The 15297-nt window shown below is 33.3% G+C and overlaps 1 long non-coding RNA gene across 1 annotated transcript; it reads right to left on the bottom strand.

Moving 5' to 3' along the window:
• Nucleotides 1-2972: 2972 nt before the first annotated feature.
• Nucleotides 2973-4586, bottom strand: LOC143198336 (uncharacterized). Its single transcript, XR_013006196.1, has 5 exons — nucleotides 4166-4586; nucleotides 3826-4110; nucleotides 3479-3766; nucleotides 3176-3325; nucleotides 2973-3135 (listed from the first exon to the last, which is right to left on the bottom strand). It is a non-coding gene; the product is annotated as an uncharacterized LOC143198336 (long non-coding RNA).
• Between the last annotated feature and the right edge of the window lie 10711 nt (nucleotides 4587-15297).

The following is a 15297-nucleotide window of genomic DNA, read 5'->3' as shown; positions in this document are numbered from 1 at the left end:
TTATGAATGATGTAGGTTTTAGTTTCTAGAAAATAATCATATTTTTCCTTATAATTTAATTATTACTATAGAGATGTTTTTGAATGATAAATATGGGTTTAATATCTATTAATGATTAATATTAATACATATAATTATATAACAGCCGCATAAAAACATAAAAAATCAAAAGATTGTTATGAAATCTGAAATAATATTTAACTTTGATTTCTATTTTGCAAATGGTAATTATCAAAAACGTGTTATAAAAACATGAGTTGTTTTTCTCATTTTTCATTGAAAGGAATTACATTTATTGGTATTCTCTGTAGCACAAAACTTCAAATATGGAAAAACTATTTCACAACTGGTGAGAGAAGAAATGTTTAATAATAATCTCATATAAAATAATTATTAACGACATAAAAAAATAAGATGGCCAAGGGTTGTTGGAACATGATATTTTAAATATATTATTGTTCGGAACATATATGAAAGATGTAGAAATACTAGGTATAGCAATGGAAAAAGCTTGAAAATACAATAACGTCATATTACTACGAATTTTATTTAATTCATAGAACAATGCAAACCTTTTAAAATGTATGAAACACGTCGACATATAAAAATAACCACATCATATATTTGACTTAAAAGATAAAGTATAACTCATTAAATAAATAATTTTAGAAAAGTCACCTATATTATTCGTATAGCAGCTATATCGCTACGGTTTCAAGATGTTACTCCATTTTTTTCTAAATATGTTTCAACCGTGCTTGTCAGCAAGCTTATTTTTTAGTTTATAATTTGAAAAGTTACTGTCATAATATCTTTTTGTAAAGACAGATCAGCATTTATCTTTTATATACTACTCAGCCGTTATGTCTGAATATTTTAAACACAGTTAAGAGATATTTGACATTCGAAACAGTAATTAAATTCATAGAATATAATAATATACCATGCTGTAAATACAAATGTATACCTGTTTAAATAATTCTTGTCTTTGTTATTGACGGAGGAATAATTGCCTGATGACTCCATTTATATATTTTGTGCCAGGATATAAAGGTAATATTTTTAATTTATGGTCTACCTCATTGTGAAATTTTCACATGTACAGTCTTTTCTCTTGGGGCTGAATATACCTTCTTATGATTTTGGAATACTTCATAGCCATTACAGAATTGTAAATGTTTGAAATCTCTTCAGGAATCTATAAATAAGATACTAAAGTCGTATAAACATAAGATTTGTATGACATATTCTTACCATAATCTTCTAATCTTCAAGCAATAATTTCAATATTATTTGTATATTATTTCTTATCATAACTTTATTTATGTTACTTAGAATAATTTCATATTCTTTTAAAAACGCTCAGACGGTACATATTATTTTAGCAATAAACATTGCTTTTTAGGAAAAGAACATGCTTTAACATCATTAATATTTAAAATTGTATCTATTTTACCTAATACCGTCCATATTCTTCAATGTTAATATCACATTATCACTATTGTCAACTCCCTATACACTGCTTTCAATAATCTTTACTGTCTGACCATCGCAATTGTTTCTGTACTTCCTATACTTTAGACTGTCCTGTATGATCTCGATTCATCCTAAATATCACTTCACATAAGTTCTCGTTCACTCTCAGCATGTCCATTCTTGGCACATTAATCGTAGAAATTAAATCAAATATCCCAGCCAAGACACGTAACGATATTCACTAGCATTGGGAACTATCGACTGGAACCAGTCGATAGTTGCAAAACAGTTGAAACAGTCGATAGTCAAAAAAATAGCGACTGAAAATAGTAATTATTATTTTCAATAAAATGCACGGTTCGACTGTTTTTTTTTTCCATTTGTGATGTTAGACGAAGATGTAGGAACTCTTGTCTGTATAAAATGTGAGATAAGAAAGGAGGGAGATAAATGCTTGGAGCAGTTAATTGTAAAGGTGTTTATATTTTTCAATGGAGTAATTACTTCTTTCATTCTAGCCATTTTTTATCAAAATATCTCCAGATGTCAGTACATTCTTGATCAGTAGTTGTGTCTTGAATCTCGACTTGTGCAACTATATTTGTATTTTTTGAAGTTAGAACGGAAGATACCTCTTTTATGATAACTTTTTGTATATCCTCAGTCAAAAGTATCTTACTATTTATCATTTACAATTTTATTTTTTTGCCCTCGAAAACTAGCGTTCCAAATTGCTGCTATATTAATTTACAATATATAGTTATTCACAAACAAACTACAAAAAAAAACATAAAACCACATATATTACATATAAATCTATATAAGCATAAACTCGTGACTTACTTTCAAGGTTGCGGCTAGGACAGAAAGGCCAGAACGTTAAAAATCAGTCGAATGTACTAGCAGAACCGAAAATAGTAACTAAAAGTTAACGACTGAATCAGTCGATAGTAAATAATAATAAAATCAGTAGGACCGAAAATAGCGACTGAAAACAGTCACTAGTAAAGACAGTCGAACCAAAAATAGCGACTGAAATAGTCGATAGTAAAAAGTACTCAATTACTAAACAGTCGATTTCAGTCGATTGTTCCCAACACTTATATTAACTATCAAATTATCTTCACTATACGTAATTATCGGAAAACATCCACATTACATCAAATACATCGTTCTACATTAGTTTAAACAGGTCGTTTGTTTTTCATTGATCACTGCGCCATCATACATAATTCGGACCAGATTTTACATAATGCAAACATTTTTAAAACGTCATAGTACAAATCGTGTGCATTAAAAATCATCTTCAAGTATTTCAAATAGACAAGTTTAACCAAACTCAGAAGATAAATCAAATAGAGTACAGGATATAAATTTTATTTCATTTCTGTATTCCATTCAACTCTGAGATTTAGTTCAGTTTGGCTTTGACATACAAGAAAATTCTAATCTAAATAAAATAATTCAACAAAAATGTTATCAAATATAATTTATTTTAACATTATAGTCCATCTAATACATATATTATCGAAGGACTTAAGACTACAATTAAGAACACAGGTATAATAGTTTGTAGGTTAGATTGGTTTTGTTTATATTAACTCTTTTCCACACCATCCAGCCCTGGAGGCGTAATTCACCTAATCAACAAATGTGTATCTGAGAAACATATTTTACTTTCATTCGAGACCATACTTACTCTTTATGTTTAGTTCTTGTTTCTTTCGATGGTATGTTTATTTGGCAAGTCATCTTGGTATCACTGTATTTTTATATCTTCTGCTACTACCTGTGTACACCATTCTTGATAAAATTAATCACTGAATTCTGTCTAATGTATTTACCATATCTACAAAACAGTTAGTATTCATTCTCTCCTCATACGATCTAACTTAATGCTTATGTTTAATTTTGAACAATTACAATCATATCTGTGCACATAAATCTTTCACGCCCTGCAATACCATTTTCTATAGTTATATTCAATTAATTATATGCATACCTTTAGTTGTTTCCACTCTCATCACTCTGTCTCAGGAATTTCCAGCATAGCAGAGCATTATCACATATCCTTCAGTCACTTTCACTTTACGACTCACAGTCCAATTTAATCACTAAGCTGTTAATTTTTAATCTGTCTAAAACATTTTCAAGATTTCACCATTTATCAATTACTTCCCTTGTATGTCTTATCGAGCTCATCCAAACCGAAGGTGTTTTGGTTGACAATGCTTCCTTCCACATATTCAAGCAGTTTTTGATGGAATATCTTTCTCAACCAGCAATATATCTGCAATTAATACATATAATGACCAACAAAATCCAACTGAATGCTATTGTAACTTTTACCTTTTTCCATCAATTTTTATTGCCTTTATACTTTTTTTTACTGTCTTGCCAAGAGTGCCACAATGAACCATTTTAAAATATTCAAGTTTCTTATATTATTTTATGCCTTTAATTGAATTATTTTTGAGGTAATGTCTGGAAGTTCCATTAAATCTCTTCGAGGGTTATCTTTACACCATTTAAACCCTATGCCCTGTAAGAGTGTATGAAAGGATGTCTTACATCCCTCAATAAGGTGCATATCCCTAATTCTTTTATGTATACTTTTCAGAGAGACAATTTCCTCTAAAATAATTTTATTAAATTATGTTTATATCGATAAACTAGTTTGTGTACTTACAGTTCTTATACATTTCATATATTTGGTCTTGAATAGAGCCAATATCAAGATGGTAAAGATTCGTCATCCACTTTGTATATAGACAATTTTTCTTATATATTATTCACAGTACGATATTATATCATATTATTCACAGTACCTACTGTAATATTTAGCACCACAGCAACCCGCTGAACAACATTTTCAATAAAATTGTAGAGACTTAGCGTACATCTGACAACCGGACGGCGACCAGCTGTCAGACGTATGCAGAATTTTTGAAAGCAATAGTGATAAGAGGTTTTAACTCTTACCTATAAATTATTGTGGCTGCATAATTAACTGTAGTTTTTAGATATAGTATAATGTTAAAATAAATTATATTTGGTAACATTTTTGTTCAATTATTTTATTTAGATTAGAATTTTTTTGTATGTCAAAGCCAAACTGAATTAAAATTCAGAGTTGATACGGCAATATTGTAATATTTAGACGTCACAAATATCCACGCTGCAACTAAATAAACAAAGCTCTGAGGGCAAGGTCAAAACAATTATAAACCACCAAGCCAAAAAAAAGCAGTCCATTTCAAATATGTGAAACAGATGAGGAAGAATTGCAGAAAGAAGTAGGCTGGATAACGGTTAAAAACCAAAAAAAAGAAAGCAAATAATTCCCCAGAATCTTCATCGCAGCAATTAAAAATAAAACAAAACAATGAACAAAATAAAGAAATTAGAATGCCCAGGCCACCCCCAATTATCGTAAGTAATGTTACCGACTTTGACTTGCTTTACGAAACGTATACGTATATAGTATTCAAAACAACGGTACTAAACAATAGGCAAATAAAATTGAACAACGAATGTCGTAAAACATTCACGAAAATAATAGATTGTCTAGAGTTGCTGAAACTGCAATGGCACTCTTATGAAAACAAACCCAACCAAACCAGAGACATCAAAGGTATGGTAAGAGGGCTTCCATCAACAGCTAAAACAGAAAAAATTTTCGCAGAACTAAACCAAAATGAGCTTAAATGCGATAAATATTTTAAAAAAGACCAAAAATAAACAAAGGAGAAATGTTAGTCTACAAGAAGCCATTACCCATATTTATGTTAGCCTTTTCACATGATACGGACGCAAAAAACATTTTTGGTATTAAAATAATTTTAGCGGTCAAAATGTGTCTAAGGCGAAATGTGCAAACTATAATGAAGCACATCCGGCAAGTTATAGAGGATGTCTAGTTGCTAAGACACTACAAGAGAGCTGAAACAGAGTAGCTCAAGTTAGACTTCAAGAAACAATGGTTGAAAAGAAACAACTGAAAAAATAGAACCAAGTTAATGGTGAAATGACTTATGCCCAAAGTATTAGTCAAAATAACCAAAGGGGCACAGAGGAAGATGAAGCAACCACCAACAAATTGCTACTTAAACTAATAGGAAAACTGGACAGACAGGATGGAATAAAATGATGGAATAACCAGAAATGGCAAATATCTTACTACATATTACATATATCTACATATTATATATATATATATATATATATATATATATATATATATATATCTTTCAAATAGCAATTTGGAATGCTAATGAAATCCAGCAACATCACGCAACATCTAGCAAACAAGTCTTCCTAGATATGCAAAAAATATATATTTGTTTAATGTCAGAAACCCATTTGACAAAAGAATCCTTTATAAAATTTAGAGGATATACATTTTATCAGACCATACATCCAGCTAACACCGCAAGAGGAGGAAGTGCAATAATAATAAAAAAGAACATTTCCCACCATCAAGAACCCGGGCTCAGTACAGCAGAAAATCAGGTAACAGCAGTAACTGTTAAATCAAGCAGATACAAGGCTACAATAGACGCAATTTATTGTCCTCCAAGATACAATCAAAAAAGGAAAATTATTTAGATATCGTTAGCAAACTGGGAGAAAAATTTATAATTGGAGGTGATTTCGATGCAAAAAATACAAGATGGTTATCCAGAATGACAACAACTAAAGGCAATGAACTGCATAAGTCAGCTACTGAACTAAGATGTAGTTACATGTCAACTGGAAAACCAACTTATTGGCCCTCTGCTCAAGAGAAAACCCCAGACCTGTTAGATTTCTTCATAGTAAGAAACATAATAGCCAACTATATAAAAGTCGAAGAAAATTTCGAGCTAAGTTCAGATTATACGCCAGTGATTCTGACGTTGAGCGAAAATATAATAAGAAAAGAAAGAAACCCAACATTAACAACAGAGATAATCAACTGGGAACGATTTGCTGAAGAATTGAACAAACGAATTTAACTAAATGTACCCCTCAAGACAACTGAACAATTAAATTTTGAAACAGAAAAATTCGTAGTAAACAAGCTGCTTGGAATAATACTTCACAAATTAAGAGTAAAATTAAAGGAATTAACTATCCAAAAGAAGTGAAAGAAATGGTAGCTGAAAAACGAAAATTAAAAGGAAAATGACAACAAGACAGAACACCTGAATATAAAAATAGTTTAAACAATTTTTTTAAACTCTTTGTGATTCCACAATCTGCCCTATAGGCAATAAGTATTTCTTATGTCTATATTATATTTGCATGGCTTGCAGAAAATCACTTCATTAAGCAATCTTCTGTATAAAATGTTATCTTAAGTAATTATTCTTATTCTAAAGTTTATTCTAAAGTCTATATATGTCCAGTAATCAGATCAGGTGGTGTTAAACGGTTTAGTCTACGCACGTCGCATATTTAACTGATTAGTGAGTACTTTCGGATGCACTGACACTCTTTCGAAGTACTTCACACATGCACGTTGAATTACACTCGTTATAGGTTCTAGAGGAATGTCGCGTTGTATCACTTAATTTGAAATATAGTACGGAGCATCAACAATGGCGCGCAACACTTTATTTTGGAACCGTTGAATGATAGATATATTAGATTTGCTAGCGCTACCCCATAGTTGGATTCCATATGACCAAATAGGCTTGAGTATAGACTCATACAGCAACACCATGTTATCTAATGATATAATTTCAGTCGAAGTTGTTTTCGTTTATAGAGTATGTGCTTCTTCCAGGTTAGGCGTCGATCTAAGTGCATACCAAGATATTTAACATGCTCTGCTTGGGGGAGTTGACGATGATTGATATTCATTCACAGTACTGGACCCAGTACACTACCTTGCGGAACTCCTGAATATATGAGATTTAATTCGGTATGTTCATTGCTTTGATTTACAATAAAATGTCTATCAGTGAGATACGATTTTAGTAACTGATAGTCCGGATGAGGGAGAAGTTTTTTTAGTTTAACTTGCAAGCCCGTATGCCATACTTTGTCAAAAGCCTGATATATATCTAGAAAAGCAGTCGAACAATATCTTTTGACATTTAGGTCAGTGTTTATTTTGTTTACAACTCTATGCACTTGTTCTATAGTCCCATGCTTATTGCGAAACCCAAACTGATGTTCTGGAATACTTTTTCTTTTTTCTATTATATAGTTTAGCTTCTTGATGTATAGTTTCTCGAAAACTTTCGACATTATCGGTAATAAACTTATAGGCCGGTGGGAGGTCACATCTTCTGGTATTTTTCCTGGTTTAAGAATCATTAGTATTTTAGCTACTTTCCAGATACTAGGGAAGTAATTAATTCGTAGCATAGCATTAAATATAAATGTTTGTAGTTCCTACCCTTTTCTGATAGTTCTTTTAAAATTTTACCAGTAATTAAGTCATAACCAGGAGCTTTTTTAATATTATTTTCTCTCATTATTATTTGTTTAACTTTTTTGATCGTTAATTTATCGTGCGGTAAGTCCATTTGAAATGGCGAATCCAAAAAGCCCTTTACCCTTTTAATACGATATTGATCTTACAATATTAATATTAGAAATAAATCAAAAGAGTTTTGAAGATCTAGTCATGCAGGTATTAGATATTTCGTATACTTTTGAAATAGATAGTTATTTTGAACTTAAATATCATTTTGTTATAACATCAGCATCACTGGTGCACAAGAAACATAAATACCAATATGCGTCAAAATTGGTTAAGATATATAAATGTATATTTAGGTAAGTAGCATAGTTTTAATTAAATTTGGAAATTTTGATTGTTGTTATTCAGAGAAGGTTTTAGGAGTGACTTCAAGGATCTGAAACGGATTTTCAAGTTTGATATTTAAGATATATTAAAAGCAACTTATATGTTTATGATAAATTGTTTACCAATCCTAATGTATTTAAAAATCCACAATTTTAGTATTATTCCTCTATATATTACATAATATTACAATAGCGAGTTTTAGTGTTAATATTTTCTCAATATTTTTTCCCAAAACTCAAACGAAGACATGTACCATTCAAGAAAATCATAAATAGTTCCGAATATCTATGGCACATAGAATTCTATCTGGTAGTGCGATATTTTAGAACGTTCAATTTTGGGTCAAGTTTTGATCAATTATGTTTATTCTTAAAATTGAGGGAAAATGTAAAGGAACTAGATGGGATTGCCACTTCTTTTTAATTAAAAATTGTATAATTTGTCACCTTTGTGAATACTTAGCAACATAAATAATTACCGTAAATGCCAACATTATTGATGTTTCGTCTGGGACTGTATTTGCCAAATGTGATATCTTAACACGTCCTAGGGATGTGAGAACTTCATAACACATCATTTCTAAAGACACGATGCTCAGAATCACTACGCTTTTCTTACCTTTTGGAACCCTGGTCTTTTGTGCTACCCTGGTAGAGTTTCATCAAATGCTAGTTTGTTCATAGTGTTCTAGTTTTCTCTCTCCAATTTCCATTTATTATTTATTAAGTCCTTATTTAGTATGTTCAGGTTATAGAGATTTATTTTAAAAATTAGGCCCAAGATATATTATTGAAGGGTATTTTAATGTTATTACTACTTACACGACTTTTAGTCACGATTAATAACAACTGGAAAAGGAAACGAATTATTCGCAGCAATAAATATTACTAAATGTAACTATTATTCTGGGCTTACTGGCCCACCGGCAGTAAAATAAGTATCAGACTTACTGAAATTTTACATTTCGAAAGGCATCTCTTTAAATCAAATACAAATCGAGAGCTTGTGCGAAGTATTATTTAATCACACTCCAGTATTGTTAGCACTAGGTGCGACAAATCTGAAAAAAGTAAAGAAACCTAATCTTACTAACACATTTACTAACAGGGACCCGTTTAGTCTTACAATGCAAGAATCAAACAATGCAAGATGAGATACAAATCGTGTTTATAAGGCTGATGTAGCGGTCAATCAGATTTCTTCAATGGAAGTTGCCACAGAAATTGATATTAACATCAATCCGAAAAAGGCTCAGGAATTGATGCTATTTCACCTGGTTTTTAAAGAAGCTTCCACGAAAAGCAATAATCAAACCAGATTTTCAATTTGCAGTTTGAAATCACCACTCAACAATGGACCAAGCGCATAGAGTAACAGCGGTAGTTAAAAAGATATTCGAAGAAAAAAAATACTGTCCTGCATTATTCCTGGACGACTCACAAGCTCTTGACCGGGTATGGTATTTGGGATTAATATACAAAATAAACAGATTGCTGCCGCCTGGAATTACTGTCGACTCCTGGAATAATAACATTTCGAAAAAAATTTAGAGTTTTAGATGAACGAGCAATTTCTACACTCAACCCTATTTCAGCTGGAGGTCCCGTATCCCTACAACATAAGAAACAATACTTGGAACATTTACCGACGACACAGTTTTCATGTCAAAATGTGTCTAAGCTGTCTAAGGCTGTAGATAACGTACAAGTAGTAGTAGTACAAGCTGTAGTAACGTACAAAAATTACAAATAGATTAGAGACTGAAAAATACGACTTAATAGCTCCAAATCCGTCCATGTTAATTTTTCATTAAGGCAAAATGACACAAACATAATTATATCACTTGACAGATGTCTGATTCCTCAAGCAGAATCAGGTAAATACCTCGGAATACATCGCTATGGTAGGTTAAACTACAAACCTCATGTTAGACAAAAAGCAGAGCAGATTAGCCTGAAAAAGTCAAGCAATTGTATTGGTTAGTTGGAATATACTCTCCATTTGACCTAAAATCAAAGAGATTGGATTATCAATCAATCCATGGTGTGCAAATATGCGATTGACAAACGCCATATACTGACAATACGCCAAACATCAAGCAGTTTTAGGTAATTAACAGGTAATTACCAATGACCTCGAAATCAAATGGATACACGAAGCTATACAGCTATTGGACAACACGCAGAAAATCAGAAGATCGAAGTGAACCAAACCACAGGAACTTGTTTAGTGAGTATAATTGTATCAGAGTATAGGTGTATATTACCCATAATTCATAATTTATGGTAAGTCAATAATAATAATTGTATGGTTGCCTCTGTTATATAAATTATAGCCAAAATAAATATAACAATAAATTAAAAACTAATCAATATTGTATGCCACCCGAACGTATTCTTTCGGTGGCGGCGATGATCAAAGCATCAAAAGAAGATTATAAATTAAACTTATATCTAGGTGCTGACGGTGTTAACTTCCCTTAAACTGGTCCACACACAAGGAACCACACAAAGCGTAATCTTGAAACGCAGAAGCAGCTCCGTCAGACAGATGGATCAGGTTTTTTTTTGTAGCCTGGAACCGAGTAGAGGAATCCTGTTACGGATACCTGATCGGGAAGATCCGCAGGAATAAGCGAGTTGGACTGGTTATGTGGAGACTGCCTCTGGGCTACCCACTAAACCCCACCCTATCAGCTGATCCAATGGAGGGTGCCCGTAACCGGTAACATCGTTAAGAGGCACAAGGGTCAGGTAAGGACGTGGCGTCGTTATCACACTACGCAACTTGCGGTACATGAGTTAATCGCTCACTGGAGAAGGTCGAGACAATTTGGAGTTAGAGCACAACGGGGTAGTGTCGGCTGTGATAGAATAAGGCTACGAAGAGCCGAATGAGTTATTGGCCTAAAATATCGGCCAACTCGATAATACATCCATTGTCCGAGAGACGAAGAATGGAATAATATCTCGAGTAAACCCCGGATATAAAATCGTGAACTTGGGGGACGTCTGTTTCTCTATGAATTTGATTGTTCCTGACGAACCAAGGGGCATTAATTATTCTCCTGAGAATTTTGTTTTGAAAGACTTGAAGACGTTCGACCTGGCTAGGTGAGACGTATTTTAGATAGACACTGGAGCCGTATAGAACGACTGATCGAACCAGCATCTTGTACAGGAGAGATTTTATAGACAGAGGAAGCCTGCTGGCCCGGGTGATAAGCGCGAACAGTAAATTAACAATACCTTGACCTTTATGGAGGGACTTTTAAATGTGGGAATTCCACGTAAATTTGCGATCGAAGACAAGACCGAGATAGGTGGCTTTTTCTGACCATGGGATTTCGGCGTTCTCGATTTTAAGACGCGAAATGCACGCTTCTTGTGGAAGAAGATGGCCTGGGTTTTCTGTGGGTTGACCTTCAACCTCCAGAAATGTAACAACTGGACCGTCTCATCGAGTTGTTTTTGGAGTCTGCTTCGGATGTGCGGTGCTACTCTTGAAGAAGCAAAGTAAGCAGTGTCGTCTGCGTAAAAAGCTGCCTCAACTTGTGGTCTCCTAGGGATATCTGAACGAAAAATATTAAATAGAGCGGGTGCTAGGGAGGAGCCTTGTGGAATTCCTGCGTCCATGGTTTTCCGGCTAGAGAGAATATCTTTAATCTTCACCTGGAACGATCGTCCTGACAGAAATGATTTGATAAGAGTTGTTAGGTCATCAGGTAGACCTAATCGGATGCATTTCGCCACTAAGCCTTCGTGCCAAACCTTGTTAAAGGCTTTGGTTCGATCCAATAAGACCGCTCTAAGTCTTTCACGTCGGTTAAAAGCACAGTTGATTTTTGCGGCCAGCCGATGGGCCTGAAGAAGACTGAATATTGTTTGTCTTCGTAAAATCATTAAGAGCATAAACAATTGCTTTCAGCAAGTTTGGAAATGGAACTTAGGCTGATAGATCTATAGTCAGAAGGTGATGACTTAGCTCCTTTTTTGGGATAACTGCGATGAATGCATGTTTCCATGTGGATGGAAAGTGTTGCAGCCTTAGAATGATGATATTACCTAGTTCGGCGAGCTGCTTGTAGGGAAGATTTTTGAGTTGGGCGATCGAAATATTATCGAAACCCGGGGCCTTCTTGTTCCGAATCTTGCTGATCATCTGCGTCAGTATTTTAGGAGTGACTAGATGGTTTAAAAGATAACTCGGAGGCACTTGAGAACGAACGCAGTTGGCATTCCTAATGATTTCGTCGTTCTCAGCAGCGTTTATATTTGTAGCAGGAGGGTGGCGTTCCATTTGGGCCTCATAGGTTTTAGCGAGGGGCTCGGCCTTTACGTGGTCGGTGACTGTGAAAGTTCCTGTCTCCGCTGACTTTAGGAACTTAGTTTTAACTTTAATTTGGAACAGTAATCCTTTTAGACCTTGTAGTTTTGGGGTAATTAGCCACCGATCACAGATCAGAAACAATCAAAATCTCGAAATACAAAGAAACTATTGCTAAAATTATTTTAGTTACATCACACAGTAGTCGATATCGACGAATCTATTGCAGACAAATATAGATTATTTGCCTTAATATATTTTAGTTAAATTTATTTATTTATGTTCTTTTTGTTGCTGGTTGTACAAAACCTATTTCTTTTACTGTGAAATATTATAAATAATCCAAATGAAATCGAAGCGCCCTAAAAGTTTAAATGTTATAAAGCGGAAAAATGAAGAAAACGAGACCCAAAATATTTTAGTATTTACAAAATCTAATTAACAGAAAAAGTTATTTAGTATCTTTGTGAATTAGGTTAACGGATTGCAGACAGACAGATAAACTGCAAAATTCCAATATGCAGCTGGCGGCAAATGTATAAATCCCCCACTATACTATTTTCCCTATACGTAAATACTAATTTAACATATCGGCAACGTAGCAGTCGATCTGACGTCATTTTGCCCTCGAATGACGGATTTTAAGTGGCGTTTCTCTCCGCTAGTCTGATTACCTACATCGAGAACCTCAGATACCCACAGTCAGTCAAGAAATCAAGAGAATTGGAAGGGGGCATGAGGAAAGACTCCATTCTCATGACAATATGTAAGAAGTGTTAAATATATGACTTGTCTCGATACAAGAGCCAGTATAGGAAGGAGGAAGAAAAGTTAGAAGAGGGCGCTATGACTTGTATTGAGTGGGTATAAATTACCAGGGATCAAAATAAAATTTCTTGTTCTTTTCATTCTTTTGTTCCAAGGTCATAAGTGGTGCATTAATTCCGTCCCGTCCCCAATCATAAGTGATTCGTAAAAGGTTATGGGCCCAGAATTCTCGGTGTAAATAAGAAGTAGTAGGGTGGCGACGGAGAGTGCAGGGGAATGTAGATTAGGTAATGTTTTTAGTTCGGTATAGTATATATATAATTATATATACACGAAGGAAAGTGGAAGTAACAAGATGGCTGTATGCAACAGACGGAAATTAATTTCGGAGCACTAGAGCACTCAAAGATCAATGACCATCAGCAGGAATACCAGAAAAACATGTGATCTTGAGTTATCAGTAAGAAAGAAGAAAACATTGTAATCAATGTAGTAAATAGTAATGGAGTAATTAAGAGTTTAGAAAATCAATCACGTGTATAATATTCAAAGATCAATTAAGTACCAGTAAACTAGTAACATGGGATCCAGCAGAATTATCAGTAGCATAGAAGGAAACATTCTAATCAATTTAGTAATTGGTAATGAAGTAATCAACAGTTTAGAAAATCAACCACGTGTATAATTTACAACGATCAGGGAAACACTAGTAAACGAGTAACATGGGGTCCAACATAATTATCGGTAGGATAAAGAAGCATTGTAATCAATGAAGCAATTAGTAATGGAGACGAGTTTAGAAAATCAACCATGTGTTAGTTGCAAGGACCAGAGAAGTATTGAAAACTAGAAATAAGGGGTCCAACAGAATTACAGGTAGAATGAAAAGCTATTGAACCCAATGAATGAAGAATTTTTAATTTGTAAGGATGAAGAACAAAGTTACTTAGCAGAGTTTAGTTACAAAATATTAGAATTTCGATATAAATATCAATATAATTGGGACTTAAGAAGAAGGATAAACCTTGTTCTATGAGCGTAGAAGCTAAAGCAACCAGGAGCCCTTTCTACTTTAAGGAGACAAGAACAAGTGCAGTCGAAGAGTTAATTTATTTTGATATTTATAAGCTAATAAACCTAATATCTGATAGATATTTATAAGAGGAAGGATAGAATATACTAGATGATCTGTCCCATTTTACCAGAGTAAAAATCCTTAAGACAGAAAATGAAGCTGAAGAGAATTTCAAACAATACATTAATGAATTAGAAAGACAGCATGGAGTAAAGCCATTTTGTAGGAAAAGGGAGTTCATTTAGAATATAGCAGTAGCCCATTCATTTACAACAATTAAATCGAGCATTGTATGGATTGAGAAATTCACCTAAAGGTTGGAATACAAAATGACATGAAGAGTGTATAGTGGATTTAATTGACATTCTTTATGAAGTTAAATAGTTTATTGGAATGGAAAAAGCGGAGATTATTACACAAATTGAAATTAATATTAACACCAGCAAAAGTGGAAAATAATTTAGTTATAATTTAAAGGGTAATATATAAAAGATTAAAAGGCATATAAGTTTCGTTCGTTACAAGATTGCATCTAAGCAGATCAATTTGGTGCGCCAATGGAAGTCAACTTCAATACGGATAATAGTGAACAAATCATTAAAGATATACCGTTTAGAAAATATATAGATAGACCAATATAAGGTGAGCAGATAAAATTCCAAAGAAGAATCTGTGAGTAAACCGATGCAGATAATTTTGCAGGAGAAAAGAAAAGACACCAACAGCTGAAGATGATATGTTTTCATTACAAGAAGTCAATGATAAGAGAAAGTTAAATAAAATAATGGATCAAGAACCTGACTATTTAACTTTATCCGAAGACGAAGAAGAAAGCCCTAAGCAAAAATAT

The sequence above is a fragment of the Rhynchophorus ferrugineus genome, unplaced genomic scaffold (genome assembly GCF_030347505.1).
Source record: "Rhynchophorus ferrugineus isolate W39M unplaced genomic scaffold, kcgeb_rfMv2 rfM6, whole genome shotgun sequence".
NCBI classification, from domain to species: domain Eukaryota; kingdom Metazoa; phylum Arthropoda; class Insecta; order Coleoptera; family Curculionidae; genus Rhynchophorus; species Rhynchophorus ferrugineus.
This window is presented reverse-complemented; position numbering and strand designations above follow the sequence as displayed.